Here is an 18,915-nt window from a genome sequence, read left to right on the forward strand (position 1 = left end):
TTTGACTGTATTTTTTAAAGATACTCTTTTTCTAAGACACAATCGTTTCTTTGACTGTATTTTTGAAAAAAGATAATCTTTTTTCTTAGACACAGCACATTTCTTTTTTGATTGTATTTTTTTAAAAAAAGGTACTTTTTTTCTTAGACACAAATCGTTTCTTTTTTTATCGACTGTATAAGTTGGCATCTTTTAAACATTTGGTGGCTCTTAAAAGAGCCGTTGGGTTGATTTTTGGTAAGGTTTACTCCCTATGTCCCCTGCTTCGTCCCCGGAACTCTGGGCGGTCTGACAATGGGGTCCTGACCAGCAGGCGCTGAACCCTCTCGCCGTCACTGGTGGGGGGTCTTAAGGGCCGTGGTGGTTGTAGCCTCACGCCGTAGGGTGCCCTGACGGCCACGTTTCTGGTCAAAGGAGGTCTGGGGTCTCGCCTCCTACAGAGGGGACATCAGCCTAGGGGTCGAGTATGGAGGACCAGCACCTCCGAGCACCGGTAACAGGCGGGCCTGTTCCGGCACTCACAACAGATGTAATTGGAGGGCTGATCCTCCTCCAGGCATACCGTGCAATGGATCCGGCATTCCGGCAGCTGGATGCTTCAGACTGGCACGGGTCCCCTCTGCGATGGTACTGGGGGTGATGACCTCTCTTTCTCCTGGGGTTGATTTGGCGCCCAGCTGTCATTAACGGGGGGCTCCCAGTCGGAATCCGTGTCCCATGCTGCTCCGGAGGCTCCCTCATTTTGGCTAGGCGACCAGGTGGGGGTAGGCGGTCGACGAGGGGGGGGGGGGACGGGCTCCTAGGGCTGATGATCGGCGGGGGTGACGGATTCCTATATCTCTCCGGGCTACTCAGAGGGGATCCCTCATCTTCTGAATCTGCCCGTCTGGAAGGGGTGGCCCGCTGTCTCCTTCTCTGTCTTCTCTGACCCCTGTGTGTTATTGCCCTCTCATCTCTGGCGAGGCCCAGGATGCCAATAGGCCATCTGGTGATTTCACGCCCAGTCGCTACATCCCGCACGATCCATACAGCTTCAACATAAACATCATTGACGAGAAAATATCTGGGTAAATCTCCCTGCTGAGCCATTGCAAACGTATTCAGGATACTAATAAATGACGCTGACTGCTGGAGAGCGTCTGTATTTATGCACAAAGCACGGACGTTAAAGACAGAACCTTGACGGCGAGAGCCGAACTATCATGGCGAACTGATATTGTGTGTGATTTGTGCTTTGAGACCTATACATTTTCATGGATTATTTAGTATGTATTCCTAGTAGGATTCCAAAATGATAGAGGTCCAAACAAGGTAAGTTTCCTGCTTCTTTTCATACTAGAATGGATACATGACATGCATCCGTCGTTGAGAAAAGAGTAAAAAACCTCGAAGCGACGAGGCGAAATCCAGTGACCCGAGTGTATAAAATAAGCCTTTTAAGTCTTTTTAGAGGGTGAGATCAGGAAAACTCATGTGGGTCAGGGAGAAGGGACCTAGGGAAGACTGTCGATATAGTTTTTATTTCAAAAGAATTATGATCAGGGTAAAAATCAAGCTCAAATAGGTTTACCTATAGACACAATGGGGGGTCAGAGGTCACGGATTTTCAGAAAATCATACTATGAGATATATAAGGATTCTTGGAATCTAGCTTTTATCTGACTGATATTTTATGAAAAATAGAATGTCATGAGATTAAAAACAACTCGTATTTACTTTTTAGATCATGAAGGAGTCTTGATGGTTTGTTTTTTACCAAAATCGAAAACTGTAGTGACACTGGGGTGTCAACAACGTATGGCATACACATCCCCCTGAATTTTAAAGTAACCCGATCTTTTTTTGAAAGAAAATTTTATTTGAAAAGAATAGTATAGCTTTGAAAATCATTCGTATTTACTTGAGGGATCATGATCCACTCTAGATTTTTTTTATTTGATCAAAAACCATGCATAGACTGCGCATCTCAAAAGAATTCACCTGAAGGGGCTCCCATGCTAGAGTCACAGGATACAGTGGGAATGAATTTGGCCATGTATAATCTTCCAGAATACATGAATAAAGAAGATATAGACATCCTGACTACAACTCTGGATAGGATCGTCAATATGCTTACTGGTATTGATAACAAGCTGACTGATCTGAAAAAAAAAATTACAACACCAGTGAATTTTATTTGATTCGTGCAAAATTATCCAAATTAGAAGTCACTAACAGGCAAGACAAAATGAGAGGAGGAGGAAGCTCTTACCAGAAAAAAGAAGGACAAGGGGGATCCGGAGATACTAAGAAAACAAGACAGACGGATCCATGCTACATCTGTAAAAAATCGTAGTAGCAGCATTGTGAATCGTAGTAGCAGCGTATAGTCAAAAAAGCTATACAGTGTAAGCCCCTCGTATTTAGGGATTTTGTACTGACCCACCTAGCCCCATCCCAGGGTTAGGGAGTTAGGGTTAGGGGTTAGGGTTAGGGCTAGGGGATTGGGGTTAGGGGGTTAGGGTTAGGGTTAGGGACTAGGGGGCTAGAGTTAGGGTTAAGGGTTAGGGCTTAGGGTTAGGGTTAGGGGCTAGGGTTAGTTAGTGTTAGGGTTAGGGGCTAGGGTTAAGGGATTAGGGGTTAGGGTTAGGGGTTAGGGTTAGGACTGCACTCAGTTGATCCACCAAGCGGCTCAGCCAATCAGATTCCACCATTTTGAACCTCATTTGCATTAAAAGTGCACTCAGTTGAACCCCCTAGCTAGACCGCTTATACTACTTATATTCATATACAGTTGCTCCATTATTAATAATGTGTCCCCCTTTTATGTAGAATTAATGTAAGATCCCTTATTTTTTCTTTCTTACAAACTGAAAGAAAGTTGTTTTTATAAAGTGTATATATGTAAAAATTGATAATTATTTGAATAAAAATGTTTTTTTTTTTTTGTTGTTTAATGATTTTTATTTTCTCATTCAAGATTGGTTTAAGGAAAGAAATGGCTGCGTGCTTGCCTTTTTTGAAGGGCTTACGGAGGAAAAATTTTCCAATAGAAATTTTTCCATGTTCTTGGTTAATGCAGTTGAGGCTATTTACCAACTGCACAATCCAAACTTTGTTGGTCCTCTGGCTTTTGCCAGATCTTTATTAGTTTATTCAAAAAAAGGTGCGTCAATAAAGAAACCCTACATTTATTTTCTTTTAAATTTTGTTTTGTTTTTGATTTGATATATATTAAGGTCTTCCGTTTCCAACGGAAGACCTTCTAGTAATTCTGAAGATTAAGATTATTAAGGTCTTCCGTCTTCAGCGGAAGACCTTCTTGTTATTCTTAGGTTTCTTTCCACTATTTTTATTATTTTTATTGTTTTTTTTCTTACCGATTTTGTGTACACGATTTCTCAGAAACGGCTCGCTCTATTTTCATTCTTATTAAGGTCTTCCGTCTTCAGCGGAAGACCTTATTGTTTTTCTTAGGTTTCTTTTCCACTATTTTTATTATTATTGTTTTTTTTTCTTACCGATTTTGTACGCGCGATTTCTCGAGAACGGCTCGATCGATTTTCATGAAACTTTCAGGTCTGATAGAACATCAAAAAATCTAGACATATAATTTTTTATTTTGATGACGTCACTTCCGGTTCGGAGTTTTCTGTGATTTTGTGATTTTTAGAGGGTCAGTTTGTCCGGCAGTTTTCTCAAAAAGCACTTAACACAGAAGCTTGAAATTTACAGTGATACTAGAGCAACTTTTGGAGAAGTGCACTAAGTATATCACAACTACCGGAATTACGAAGCGCCGACGCTAGCTATGGCGCGAAAATAGTCTTATCAAGAATTTCAAAATTTTAGGCACTTTTTCAACGATAACTTTTTACCTAGAAATATTTTGTTAAACCATGTAGAACAAAAAAGGTGTAGAATTTCAAAATCTTTCAAATGACATCTCGAAAAAAGGGTTGGCCCCTTAAATCAGGGGCTGGAGGGGCCGAAAGTTTTTCCTTTATGTCTCAAAAAGTATTGAGAATTTGTGATACATCAAAGAAGCAAAATTGTTCAAAATGTCAAGTTTAATCTATTGAAGTCGTCAAGAAACGTCCGGCGTCGTCACTTCCGGTCAAACCTGAAGTAGTCAGAAAACGCGTATTTTTGCCGTTCTTGACAAGTTTTCTGGTAACATATGTCTCTGGGAGCATTATAATTAGTTTTCCGTCTGTCCGTCGTCGTCACTTCCGGACAAACCGGAGGTAACAGAAAAAAGCTTATTTTTGCAAAAATTAACATGGATTTAGAGAAAACAAACCATTTTTGGACGTTATTTCTCATTTCTGTTAAAAATGAAAGCCACTTCCGGTCAAACATGACGGAAGACCTACTCGTTGCTTTGCAACGAGCTTTGCTCTAGTTATTCTTTTTTTTTTCTTCCTAGACGCCAACTTTGAGGCCTCATATCTCACTCAATTCTCAATGGATTTTGCTCAAATTTTCAGACATTATAGACGATAATAATCTCTATCAGAATGCTGTCTAATATTTCTAAAATTTACTTCCGTTTATGAGTTATTTCCCTTTAAATGAAAAATTATAAGCTTTCATTTCCAGATAAAGACTCAGAGACTACTAGAGCTGGAGCAGAAATTTTACTGGTTTTAGATAACAGAAGGATTGAAGTTGTGCACATCAGTTTTTGTTTTTCGACTTTTCTATTCAAAATGGCGCTATACAGGGGTCAAAAAATAGAACGCCTAAAAGAGCGAAAATTTACACATGTTTTCCTTTTTATCTTGAAAACTAAAAATATTTTGTTAAGACATGTTGAACAAAAGTTGTGCATAATTGCAAGGGCTTTTATATCAAACTATTCAAAAGGGGCCGGCCCCTAGAATTAGGGATCTAGGGCGCTTGAAAGTTTTTGATTTATAACTTAAAAACGGTAAATATTTCGATCAGGATTATATGAACAAAATTGTTCTTTGACACCTTTTTAATCTGATGAAAATATTTTGTGTTCGATTATACAGGGGGTATTGCGTAATACGTAGTTGAAAGCAGGCTATGTAAACAGGTAGCGTTTTTCATTCGGAAAGGAAATCAGACCTCTTCATGGGTATAATTTACACAAACTTCCTATCAGTAATAAACCGTATGGTATTTAATGTTAATTTTCTTCTAAAAAGGGCTTTATACGTGCTTTACGGTTCACTATTAAATTATTTATAACGATTAGTCTTTCTTTCTTATTTATTATTAATTAGTTTTATAGTGAACACGTCTTCATAAACCGGATATATTAAATCTATTTTTCTACATTGATTATTATAACAATTATAAGTTATTTTAACTTTATGCATCGAATAATTCACTATCATTAGTTGTATACATTTGGCGATCTCCAAGATCGCCTAGATGTTTGTAACAGTTATGTAATCCAACACCCGAATCCCACGCTGTCGATCGAGGTCACTAGTGTACCAGCCACCTGTCGTAAACAATGCAAGTGTCTGTGATCGTGTTTAAAATCCATTGTGTACAAAGACCTATCAATTTATAGAAAATCATGTTTTTAATTTATCGAATCAATAAGAATACTTCACCGATCTTTCATTTAATCGTAATTCGAAACACTGGTGCATAAAACATATTGAATTGTGATCGCTTTCTTTGGCCTGTTCACGCAAAAATTATTTCTCTATTCGGTGTTAATGTATTTTATTTAAATTTTAATTGAAAAGGGGCTTCGGCAAATAATTTTAATTAGTGATGGAAGTCTTGTGATACGTAATGTACTATTATGTACGTTTTATTTTTACCATTACTCTTTTGTTTCTCCATTATTTTTTTGAATATCAATAAACATTGAACGTTAAAAAATACTTTAAAATACACTATTATTCATGTATTTGTAATAAACAGTTTACATCCAGCTTTGTCGCTTTGTGTCTAAAATTTTGTAGCCCATTCCTCATTTACAAGCACGTGTCCGCAAATAGCAGCGGGTATGTCGATTAGAAAATCCGTTGTGTACTCCGATAGTTACAAATGGAAAATTGGGTTTGAAATCATCATGATCATGTCGACTCCTTTCATATCATTCAATTTCACTCTATTTCAGCTTGTTTTAATCAATCGTAATCGCTTGTGCATTTATTCATATTAATTTTCATGCCTTTTGATAGCCGAAAAAAAAACACGAGCTAGGTTTACACCATTTTCCCCTGTATTTATCGAAGTATTTATGCATGATAATTGTAAGTGGAGTTAACGTTCCTAATTCACAGAGGGAAATCCAACATGAAATTAAGCACTTTTGAGTTTGCAGTTATTTGCTACTAAACTTAATATGATATTGTACAGAATGGTATACTATTTCGTCCAATAAACAGAATATTTTACATGCCTGTACATGTACAATGTCAGTACGAATTTAATTGATGCAAAGCATCAAATTGGCTGCAAAGCAAAAAAATTCTTTCACATGCAGGAAAGCACGTCAAGATATTCAAAGCTGAAATAGTTTTTCAATTCTATTTCAGGCTGTTTTCAAAGGAAAATAAAAAAAATAATTTTACCGCATTTGCTCATAAAAAGATTTATCGATGTTAAAAAAAAACATGTTCATTGATGTATAAGAAGAATTTATTGTCATCAAAATGAAGGTGTAGGCCTGTCCGAGCCTCGATACCCTGGATCTTGATTACGTGATAATGCTCTTGGTTTCTGCAGAGCAGGCTATGCTGCAAACCGCAGTGCAAAATTAAAAAAAATATATCTTCATGATCTTTGTGTCATTTTTAGATGTAGAGCAAATTCAAAACAATTTTTACTAGAAGTTGAAAAACTCCTCAAGTTTATATTCACCATGCACTTTAACCACATCATCATTATCCGGAAAATCAAGAGATTTCTCTTCAAATCTTACACACTCTCAGGCTGGGGAGTATCTGAGGTAAACTCTTTTTTATGACCATAAATTATCGATGATCATGAGATATTAATGACAATGAAATTGAAATATATTTCAACATTTATTATTAAGTTTAAACGAGTTTTAAAAATATTTTATGCATGATTTTTACTTGTTATAATTCACGAATTATTTTATTGAAGTAATAAAAAAACGTCTCATTTCCCCATGTGCACTCTCTAACACAATCACACAAAGATTGGCCGCTACCGCAGCCGATTATAATTACATGTTTTATATGTATGAACTTTTACATAGAAGAGCGGCTAAACATATACATCCACAGCTTTCAGAATAGATTTTACAAAATTATAAAATTCGTTATTGCCTATTTATCATAAAATATAAATTAAATTCTTTCCTTAATTATTGAATTCCTATGTATTTAACTAGGTACTTAAATTATCGATTCGCTCTGATATTTGGTTGTATAATGATTACAATGTATACAAACGTCCATCTGGTCAGTCACTGTTGCTTGACGACGTCTTGTTTTCTCCTCTCACATTGGTAGTGCGTATGAACAGAGGTATGAACACAAGCTTGTAAACAAAATAAACGGCAATTCACAAAAAAGGAAAACCAGAAGAAAAAAAGTGTCTGTGTAGATGAAAAACACAACTCATTAATTTGTTTTTGAACGACCCCATACGTTTTTTTCTTTCTCCCACACTATGCATTTCGACTATAGGGAAAAAAGATCACTAGAACCTTTGGTTATATTAAAAGAAAGGTGTTGGACCTTCAAAAGGCACTATATCCGAACAGCTATTATACAGCCTATCATATATATCACGGCGTCATTAAAAGAATTATTTAGATATTTAAAAAAAAAAACTAATTTCATTCTAAGAAAAGCCACGCAGCTGTATACAGACATTCCAATATAATATTTTATGGACCGACTGGTTGTTAAATTCCTCTCATCACTATAAGTATCCCATCCCTTAAATGAATACAATGTCTTCCTTCTAAGCAGAGAATGTCAGTCGGTTGATTTATTTTTGTACATGCACATATATACGTAGTTTAGGCGTTGAATTCCGAGACTGAAAGTTACGATCTATTTTTATGTAAACCAATATTCATACATGACATGTTATGCCCTGCCATGAATATGGCCAAGGCATTTGGTGTTTGTCGGACGTCTTCTATCCTTCCTAATTTCTGTCCTTCCGTCTCTCCTTCTGTCACACTTTGCCTTTAGCTCAGTTCAAAGCTCAGTTTCAAACAAACTATCCAAGATATTTTTATCAATCTTTATATACTGATAGAAATTAATTAGAGTTATGCAATTGCATTAACATTTTTTTAAACTTGACATTATATACATGTATATGTATATACCTCACTTTTCTTAAATTAGTGTTTAGTTCAGTTTTAAACATACCATTCAAAATGGTGTTATCAAACTTCACATGTTGATGCATACTGATGAGAGCTATTTAATAGCATCACCATTTTTGAACTTGGCCTTTCTTTTGACATTGACCTAACTCTTTTTATCTCAATTTTAGCTCTAACGAGAGTTAGTTATTGCTAAGCACAAGGTCATTTAGAAAGATCAAGGTCACACGTACTAGCATTCCTTTACAGTCTTTTTCCTAGCGAAACATTGACAGTTGCTTCTCTTACAAGGTTTTTTACTTGTATATCTTTAGTATGTGGCTTTTGACCCCGACTCAAGGTTACGTCTTCTAGTCCGTAGCTCAAACGGAAGACCTATTCGTTGCTTTGCAACGAGCTCGGCTCTAGTTCTTATATTTCACTCATTTCTCAATGGATTTTGCTCAAATTTTCAGAGTTTAATTATAGACGTTACTGAACTCTATCAGAATTTTGTCTAACATTTCAAAACTTCACTTCCGGTTTTGAGTTATTTCCCTTTAAACGAAAATTTATAGGCTTTCATTTCCAGACAAAGGCTCGGAGATGGCAAAAGCTGGAGCAGAAATTTTACCGATTTTACACAGGATTGAAGTTGTGCATAGCGGTTTTTGTTTTTCGATTTCTCTACTCAAAATGGTGCTTTATAGGGGTCAAAAATTAGAACGCCTAAAAGAGCGAAAATTTACACATATTTTGTTTTTTATCTTCTAAACTAAAAATATTTTGTTGAAACATATAGAATAAAATTTGTGCAGAATTACAAGATCTTTCAAACGATATCTCGAAAAAAGGGCTGACCCCTACTTTAAGGGATCTAGAGGGGCCAAAAGTTTTTTCCAGATATCTCAAAAAGTATTGAGAATTTGTTATACGTCTAAGAAGCAAAGTTGTTCAAAATGTCAAGCTTAATCTATTGAAGTCATCAAAATGCATCCGGTGACGTCACTTTCGGTCAAACAGGTAGTAGTAAGAAAATGCATATTTTTGCCGACCTTGACATGTTTTTGGGTATCATTTGTCTCTTGAATCTTAAAACTTAATTTTCCGTCCGTCGACGTCACTTCAGGTCACACCGGAAGTACCTAAAATGGCTTAATTTTGCAATTATTAACATATATTTGGAGGATTTAAACCATTTTGGACGTCATTACTCTTTGTTTTGAAAAAAAATAAGGTTACTTCCGGTCAAACAGGACGGAAGACCTACTCGTTACTTTGCAACGAGCTTTGCTCTAGTTATTTTTATTATGTTTGCATTCTTTTTCTTTAATTGTATGTATTCGTCGCTCATTCCTTTTGTGCACCTATTGATTTACAGGAAGCAAAGAAGCAATGACTATCACGTCTGCTTGCTCTCCAAGTGGGAGCTATACCAGTATATTAAATTGGTTAAAGGACCACAGCACTGATAAAATCAGCTGTCCCTCAAATATTGATTTCATAACATTCTTCGACAACAATCAGGTGCATTATTTTATAAATCTTCGCACTTTAAGGTGGCTCATTACATCCACAGTTTATTTTAGATTTGAATACTGCACCACTTATAATGTAGATGTCAAATATCCAGATGGGGGTATTGATATCATAAATATTTTTTATAGATTTTTTTAGTTTTTGTCTAATTTTTGTAAAATGTTTTATTTCAAGTTTATTATTAACAGAATTTCAGAACTCTCAGTGTCAAATGATGGGCATCTTCTTAAGACAAGTACACAGAGTGAAAATACCTCATAATACCTAATGATAATTTTATTAGAAAAAATAATTTTCTCCTAAAAAACAATTAATGTCATTATCTTATTAATCTGTGCATCAAACATTAAGAAAATGAGTTCTAGAGAGACAAGGAATGTATTTCAATGAATTACATGTGTAAAATTGAATGAAAAATGTTTAAACGAAATGAAAAAATCCATTATAGAAAATATTTGGTATAAAAAGTCCACTTTCAAGAGTTATCTTTCCTAATTACCCAAGACTCAAAACACAAGGGAACGTTTGACATTACATCTAAAATTCAGAACAAAGCTTTAAATTGCTAAAATATACATTTAAAATCAATAAACAAATATATATATCAACACCAACACAGTAAATAGTGCAAATAAATAACTTTAATTTCAACAAGGTAGTAGATTTTAACTCGAATTTCCTCCATACAAAATATGTCATTGATTGATAGAGCTCACTGCATGCATCGCTATAAAATTGACATTACTTGTTTGGCGAAGATTTGACTGTTGTTTTCTTTTGTTTCTGCTTAACAGCAATTCTTCTTGGTTTATGCATAATGAATATCTTACTTTGTTTTCACTGTTTATAACACCGCATGATTCATCTATTTTTAAAGCGTTTTAAAGGTCAGTGTCATATTATAGAGGTACCTGTTTAATTCGTCCCCAGAGGAAACCGGTCGACACAATGGAGGTGTATTTTTTTGTGTAGTACGTCATCAAAAAGTGGTGTAATGAGCCTCCTTAAAAGTTGGTACCAATGAATTGTTAATTTTAATTTTATATTTTTAATTTTAATTTTAATATTAGATTAAGGTCTTTCCACCCTCACACGTTTAATAGTTCAAAATACAAAAACTGCATTTATAAAAATTGTAAAAAAAAAACTGGTTCAAATGCATAATTCTGGTGCTGAAATTTCCGAAATACTTGCTATTTATAAGATACTTTTTAATTTCAAATATCAGTGAAACTATTTTACATTAAAAGTACAATAATATATGAAGACACCTGAGCAGGAGTTATTGCCCTTGTCAACATCGTTTAAAGATTAAATAATTGATTAAACAAAAAAAAAATATAAATTTTAAGGTTCCTTTACTTATCGATACTTATCATCAAACCCATCAAAATGCATTTTATCAAAAGATATGGTTCTATTGGTTTTAGATTTAAATTTATTAATAATGTTTTTTTTGCAAAATCTATGACATCGTACGAGGATGGAATTACCTTAATTTTTTACTTCATTTCTTTGTGTTACCATTTGTTGTGTATTTCTGTTTCCCTTTTGGTTTTTATTTGTTTGTAATAATTTTTTTTTTAGTTTTTTTTTTTGTTTTTTTGTTTCATGATAAAGGTGATAGGGAGAAAATGGAGAGTTAAGAATGACTTCAAGGCATCTTCCTCAGTCATTACTTCTGTGGCGCACATGGAAACTGATACCCATATACAGACTTTGGAAGAGTGCGCACCGTCTTCGTGGCAGTGCTATGATAGGAAATTTATGAGAAACAGTTTGATGATTTCAGGTAAATAACAGAAATGATGCACTTTCTATATACATGTATCATGCATATAGGATTGGATCCCAATGAAGTATTTACATAATAATACCCCCCTCCCCCCCCCCCCCCACACACACACCACCACTACAATAAATTTTTTCGTGGCCATTTCTTTTATGTCTAAAATTTTATTTGACGAATTATTTTATTTTATTTCACTATTATTTTTACAATTTAGTATTATTTTTACTATCTAATTTTCTCTTTACACCCCTCAATTTTTGTCCTACGTGCCTGTAAATTAAAAATTCACTTCTTCATATCAAATTAAATTTTTCTTTGCATTTCTCCATTGCAACATTTTGAAATACAGAAAACAATTCATTGCCAAGAGGCTGCAGGAAGTTGCCAATCAACAAAGGAAAGTCAATAATTGTATTGAGGACTATGTGGACGAAAACATTGATCCCCCATGTGAAACCCCTCCCCCAAACGAAAGGTAATCTGCAGTTTTATGAGCACACACTACACATCTATAATATATAAGTACCAATAAAAAAAATGAGTTTTTCCATGGGCGGATCGAGGAATATTTTTCACTGAGTGGGGTTGGGTGGGATTTTTGGGTGTTACCACAACAAGTCAAGGAAATATCGGACTAAAAATTGATTTTTGGATTCCCAAATCCTGAACAAGCTAGAAATTTAATAAACTTTGAAAAATAAATAGTGGGTTGGGGTTATTGTTGATCAATTTTTAAAATATGGAAGATAAAAATTACAGGTACACGTATATTGGGTCAGGGCATAAACCTGATCCATGGTCATGGCTGGTGATCCAGTATTTGAGAACTCATGCTCGTATGAAGCAGTGGAAAAAGTATGTATTTAATTAAATAAATCAGGTATAAGCATACTACAATTTGGGCAAAGGATGATATATATTTCAAATCCTATATACATAGGTACTGGACCATTTGATTGATGAAGCAAAGGTCGGTGATGCAAGGAAGTGGACGGCTGTAGGCTGTGATGGCCTTCCATATGTCCTTGCATCACGACTGATTGAGGAGATTTTTATATGTCTGGTGTGTAGACGCCAGTATGATGGGAGGGCGGAATTCCTTTCCCACATAAATGAAACTCAGCACACAGAGCAATCAGAGGATGGCCGAAAATACAAAGACATTGTTATGTTAACAGGCATGGTTTTTCATGTCCATAAAATAAAATTGTTGAGCATTTCCTTCAAAATATTATTAAATATAACAATTATATTATTTTTCCAATATTTTATTTGGATTTTTTAAAATTGAAATATACATTTGATTAGGTCACGGCCATTTCGAAATCAACATGGTCAAGGCCATGTTCAAGCTACTGTGGGACGTGGTTTTTCAAGACCTTGCAAAGATGTTGGGCTTTAGGAGCCCAAAAGCCCTTGCAGCATGCCAGAGTGCGAGCGGTTTGGAACAAGTGGCAATGATATACTTATTTATGATTATAGCAACTGATATACATCCAAGTTACCAATAGAATTCAAAAATTACTTTTCTTTTAAATTCCAGATCACCATAAAAGTTGGCAGATTTTTGAAATTTTTCTTTTTGCCATGTCTGGGGAAATGGTTCCCTATGTTAGGAACGCCATCAACACCATTAGAGACCCAACTGTTGAGGGTTTCCTTGACAGCCTTACTACCCCAAATCAAAAATTTATGAATGATGTTCTTTTTGATTTCAGCCTTGCCCTCCATGTGTTTCGCGCTGGCGTTAGACGGAACAACAGTGATGCAATTCTTGCAAGTAGAAGTATGTTTTTTTCCGTTGTTCTTTGGTCTTAACATGCCATTCTATATGGAGGCATATATAAAAGATTCAATGATACGACTGCAATGTCCTTCTAAAGTACGTGAGTTCATTGCAAATCATGAATCTTACAGTGTCAGTGGCAACGACACTAAGGGTGAAGGGGGAGATTTTGTCTTGGAAAACCTTAACAGGAAGGCAAAGAGTTTCATGCCTCCTGGTCTGCCATCTGAGGAGAGGTTGCTTACTATTTGTCGTAACATTGACAGATTAGATGAGGTAAAGCATTTCCTATAACATACAACCTGATGAAATAAATATTCCAAGACTTGTCATACTTCAATTGGCAAGAATATTTCTTTAATAATTATAGATCAGACAAAATATGCAAGGAAAGATGGGGATGATAGAAAAGGACGCAGATTACTGTTATGCGTATGACCTAACAGACGAGATAGCCTGTTTCCGAAAAATTATCAGAAAAAGTGGTTATCTGCAGCACAGTTCTCTTACTACACTCTCCAACAAACCCACAGACAGCGCACTCTTACAATTCTCTACACAATGCAAACACAATAAACAACTTCACTACACTCACATCACTGCAAACAAACTTTCATCCAGACAGAAATACACTCCCATTTTCATCGTACAGGAACATAGAGACAAACACTCAGACATTTCAAACAAAACTAAAGCAGACATTATTACAAACTCTTCTTGACGAAATGGGGTCTAATGTACTCAAGAAGAAATGGGTTAAAATCAAGAAGGCTTAGAATGCTACCATATTAGAATTTCTGAAAGAAGTAAATGAGATCCACGAGGACCAAAATGCGAGTGAGAGTGATTGATGTAAGTAAAAAATACGTTTTTTTTTATATTTGGTGACTGCAATTACATATGCTATTTTTAAAAATTGCCAACAAAGTAATGAATTAAAAATGATTCTTAAGAAAACTAGAGGTATTGTGAGCAACTAGTTCACTAAATGATACCCCGCCTCCTATATGATTATAATGACAAAGTCCTTATGTTTTGCTCTTAGAGACCCGGAATAAGTGTCAGATCAAATAGTAAAATAGGAGGTGCATAATGGCATTATGAAATATAGAATCTGTGCAAATGTCATTATATTTTATTCCGTGATATGAGAAGAGTTGCGGATAAGAGAATGGTATCCCAAAGTGAAACAGACGGAAGGACAGACGTACAACTAGATAGACAGACGGGCATACCGATTACTATATACCCTCCTGCCTTTCAAGCAGGGGATATACAGTTGTAACACTTATCTAACATAAAGAAGAGATTGTGCAATAATTCATACAAATCTATACAGCAATTTAATGTTTCTTGCCGATGTGTTTTGGGCAGAAGAACTTCAAATTTTTTTAAAGCCCTATCCCTATAAGCTGTAACACCCATACACCACGCATGCCTCCAAAAATTACACTCTTTCACCCCACATCCAATCCACATTTTATTCTCTCCCTCTTTCTCCCCACAGATTCTGCATTTGTCCTCCTCAACTTCTGCTGAAAGAACAGACTCAGTGGTCTGGACGGCACACTCTCGCATGCTGTGATGCTCCATAGAAGCTGGCGTGGCACTAGAGGTAGATGGCTGCGATTCCAAGGGAACGAGTTTCACTACGTGTAGGTAACTTAAATACATGTAAAAAAAAAAATACCAAAGTTCTTGTGTGTTTTCTTTATCGATATATATTCACCGAACTTAATTCCAACTTTTTCCAGATATACTGAACTGAGTGATTATTCACACGGTCTATGCCTCATTGAAGTTGGGACTTTGATACTCATAAGTCGCCCCAGATGCACCCCAAACCACGATTGACACCTCTGCAGATGTTGCAGTATACAAATCTTTAGCCTTGGTACGAAGAATGCCAAAATTATTATCATCATCATCGTCATTATCACCACCACCATTATTATTATTGTTGTTGTTATTGTTGTTGTTAATATTCTTGTATTTTATAATGTCAATCTATAAACATACATTTCATGCATGTTCTAATATGGCATATTCCTTTATTCTTTATATCAACATTTTTATTAAATATACAAACAGGGAAGGAATGTGTCCGAATGTGACCTGTTTTTATTTTCAGACACACATCTCATTCATTACTTAAAGCAAAAAGAGCCCCCCCCCCCTCTTTTTTAAAGAAAGCAATCTTTGTTAATTTACTTCAAAAGCTGAAGTTGACATTTTTAGGCTGATTGACTTTCAAAATTTTGTTAAACCACATCATAACATTCAACATTAATGTAATACTAGTATTATTTTTATTAAACCACTTTAGTTCGAAACAACCATTCCTCGATCACTTTTTAAAAACAAAAGTTACGTGTCCAAAAAGGAATGCTTATTAATAAATGTAAAAACTGGTGCATGGAATTCCATTTCTTATTTTTAAGCAGTCCTACCTTCTCTAACAGGGTATCCTTCCTTCTGCTAAAAGAACGAACCACTTTTCTTTTCTCCGTTAAAACCTTTGTTTCTTGCTTTTTGTTCTTTAGCTTTGAAATATAGGAAACTTTTCCTCCCCTTGATACCTTTTTCTAATATAATTAATATAAATAAGGAAACAAATAAAAAAAATAACATATAATTTTTATTTATTCATTTTCCATCTCCAAAAAAAAATTGCACTTTGTTCGTCCTTTTTATACATTATGTACCCGAATGTTTCACCGTAGTTAAATTAAGCTTTTGAGGTACGTCGATAAAGATCAAGTGATTTCATTGGTTGTAATTGTTTCAGAAATGCCACGATGATCGGAAATGAAAGTAAACACGATTAGAAAAGAGCCCATGAAGTTTTAGAAGATGTCATAAAGGATTTAAGGTAGAAACACCATTTTATAAACACTGCAACTATCATTTGCACATTAGACCTCATTTTTAAACAGAAAAGCGCAAGAATTTGCACATGGAAAGTTAAAATTTTAACGTTATTATGACAGAAATAGTCCCAAACTACTTACCACACGACCAGACATGATGCGCTTCTAAAAAGGAAAACCACAAATGAAAATGCACGATTTTTGTCTCGCATATGGTCAGTAAACAATGTGTACGATATGGGGTATTGTCTACTGTATGAGAGATGAAGTACCAAATGGTGGGCTGTGCCCAACCTGTTGAAGACAATAAATATTATAATCCAGACTCCGTAAGTAGTTAAAAACAGGTTGTCTCCAGGAAAAAACTTTTTCAAACCAATTTTTTTTTATGTTTTCTAGGCGTTTTAGACCCTTTTAAGGCATTTTAGGACCCCTTTTTGAAAAAAAAAAATTTTTAGGGGTCGGGGGCCAAATTCTCCGATTCTCCGAAAATTCTCCGAAATTCTCCGAAAGTACGCGCTTATAACTTTATAACCAGTGATCAGATTTTATTTTTTTGGTGTCAAAATAAAGGTACAAGTATGTAGTTTTTGTGTGCAAAATTTCAGAAAATTTGATTAACAATTAATACTTTTTCTCCATCATTCTCCAACCCCACCCCCTTATTTTTTTTTTGAAATTGACTTTATTTACCCCATAAAATTCACAAATATTTATCTACACTCATTTTTTTACGTATTCTTGAAGAACTTTTGCAGCCAAAAAGAATGATATCAAGTTTGAAGAAATCGACCGATAAATAAGGGAGTTATGGGCGCCGGAAGTCCGGATTTTCGAAAAAATGGCGGCCGGCACGAAGTTTTAAGATTTTTTTCTCTAGAAAATAGCCATAACTTTTTTATTTATTAAGATATATTTATAAATTTGGTGTCAAAATGTAGGTAAATTATTGCTCTCAAAAAATAAATAAAATAATTATATTTTTCAAACCGGAAGTATGGATTCTCCATCATTCTCCATCCCCACCCCCTTCCGGTTTTTAATTTTATTAACTTCTAACGATAATATCTCTTGAATTTTAATAATTATATATAATTTTTTTTATTAAAATAGATAGAAATTGAAAAGACCTTTACAAAGACACCAAGAAAAACTATTTATATTAATAAATTACGGCCACCCTAGACCGGAAATACCCTAAAATTAACAAAATCGGAGAATATTAAGTATTTAAATACTATGTAGCTTAGGCAATTTTAAAGATATTAATATGTATTTGGTGTCAAAAAATTAGTAAATTTATGTTCTTTAATTTGAAACTAACAAAAATAAATTATTACACGAGAAATTGATGATTAATGAAAAAATATAACCCCCCCTTTTTTTTCAAAATATTGACTCGCTCTAATTCCTTAAACATTTGAGATAGAGCTTCGGCAATATTTTCATTTAAAAGAGCATCAAATTCTAAGTCGGAATATTCTTTTATTTTAATTTTATACCTTCAAAGGAAGAGGAAAAATGAAATTAATGTTTTCGAATAATTAATTATAGAAATAAAAAGAGAGGGTATGGTTAGGGTTCCGCTTCCTGTGGCTTTAAAAATGCCGCTATCAACACATTTTTTATCAATAATTGTTGCTGAATAATTATTTCACCAAATAAAAATATATTTGAAAGGTTTCCGAAGCACTCCTCGGCGAGAAAGTAGGTTTTATTTAATTAATTAAGAAAATTCGTTAATCGCGCTATAGCGGATGATACGGCGGGTTCGGTTTTTCGCTTCTACGTCCTATACGGAATGAGATAGAGATGTAGAAATAATTTTATCGTAAAGAGCATTAAATTTCAAGCAGGATTGAATATTTTTTATCTTTATCAAAGCGTCTTAAAAGAACTGACAAGCGAAAGGGCTATAAATAATAATAAAACTCGGCAGGGGGTAAAGTTAGGGTTCCTCTACCTTTGCCTTTAAAAATGCCGCAAATAACGCAATTTTTATCAATAAATGTTGCTAAATAATTGTTCTACAAGATAAAAATATATTTTAAAGGTTTCCGAAGCTCTCCTGGTCGAGAAATTAGGTTTTATTTAATTATTTTTGGAATTTCGTAAATCGCGCTCTAGCGGATGATACGGCGGATTCGGTTTTTCTCTTCTAGGTCCTTAACGGTATAAGATAGAGATGTGAAAATAATTTTATCGTAAAGAGCATTAAATTTCAAGCAGGATTAAATATTTTTAATCTTTATTAAATCGCGACAAGCGAAAGAGCAATAAATGATAATAAAATACAGCAGGGGGTAGGGTTCCTATTTCGGCCACTGGCATTTTAAATATGCCAAAATACACACGATTTATATCTCAAAATGTTGCTAAATAATTGTTCTACAAGATATTAATATAGTTTAAAGGTTTCCAAAGCTCTCCTGGTCGAGAAAGTAGGTTTTATTTAATTATTTAGCTAAATTCGTAATAGCGCTCTAGCGGAGGTTTATGGGGGTTCGGTTTTTCGCTTCTAGATCTTATACGGAATCAGTTAGAGATGTGAAAATAATTTTATCGCAAAGAGCATTAAATTTCAAGCAGGATTAAATATTTTTTATCTTTATTAACTCGCCTTAGAAGAGCTGACAAGCGAAAGAGCAATAAATAATAA

At 34.7% G+C, this 18,915-nt stretch overlaps 1 pseudogene; it reads left to right on the plus strand.

Moving 5' to 3' along the window:
- Nucleotides 1-2,227: 2,227 nt before the first annotated feature.
- On the plus strand, nt 2,228-13,680 carry LOC134244107 (uncharacterized; annotated as a pseudogene).
- The last annotated feature ends 5,235 nt before the right edge of the window (nt 13,681-18,915 follow it).

This window comes from Saccostrea cucullata, unplaced genomic scaffold (genome assembly GCF_032062105.1).
Source record: "Saccostrea cucullata isolate Sc308-1 unplaced genomic scaffold, CSIRO_AGI_Scuc_v1 ctg2441, whole genome shotgun sequence".
Taxonomy (NCBI): domain Eukaryota; kingdom Metazoa; phylum Mollusca; class Bivalvia; order Ostreida; family Ostreidae; genus Saccostrea; species Saccostrea cuccullata.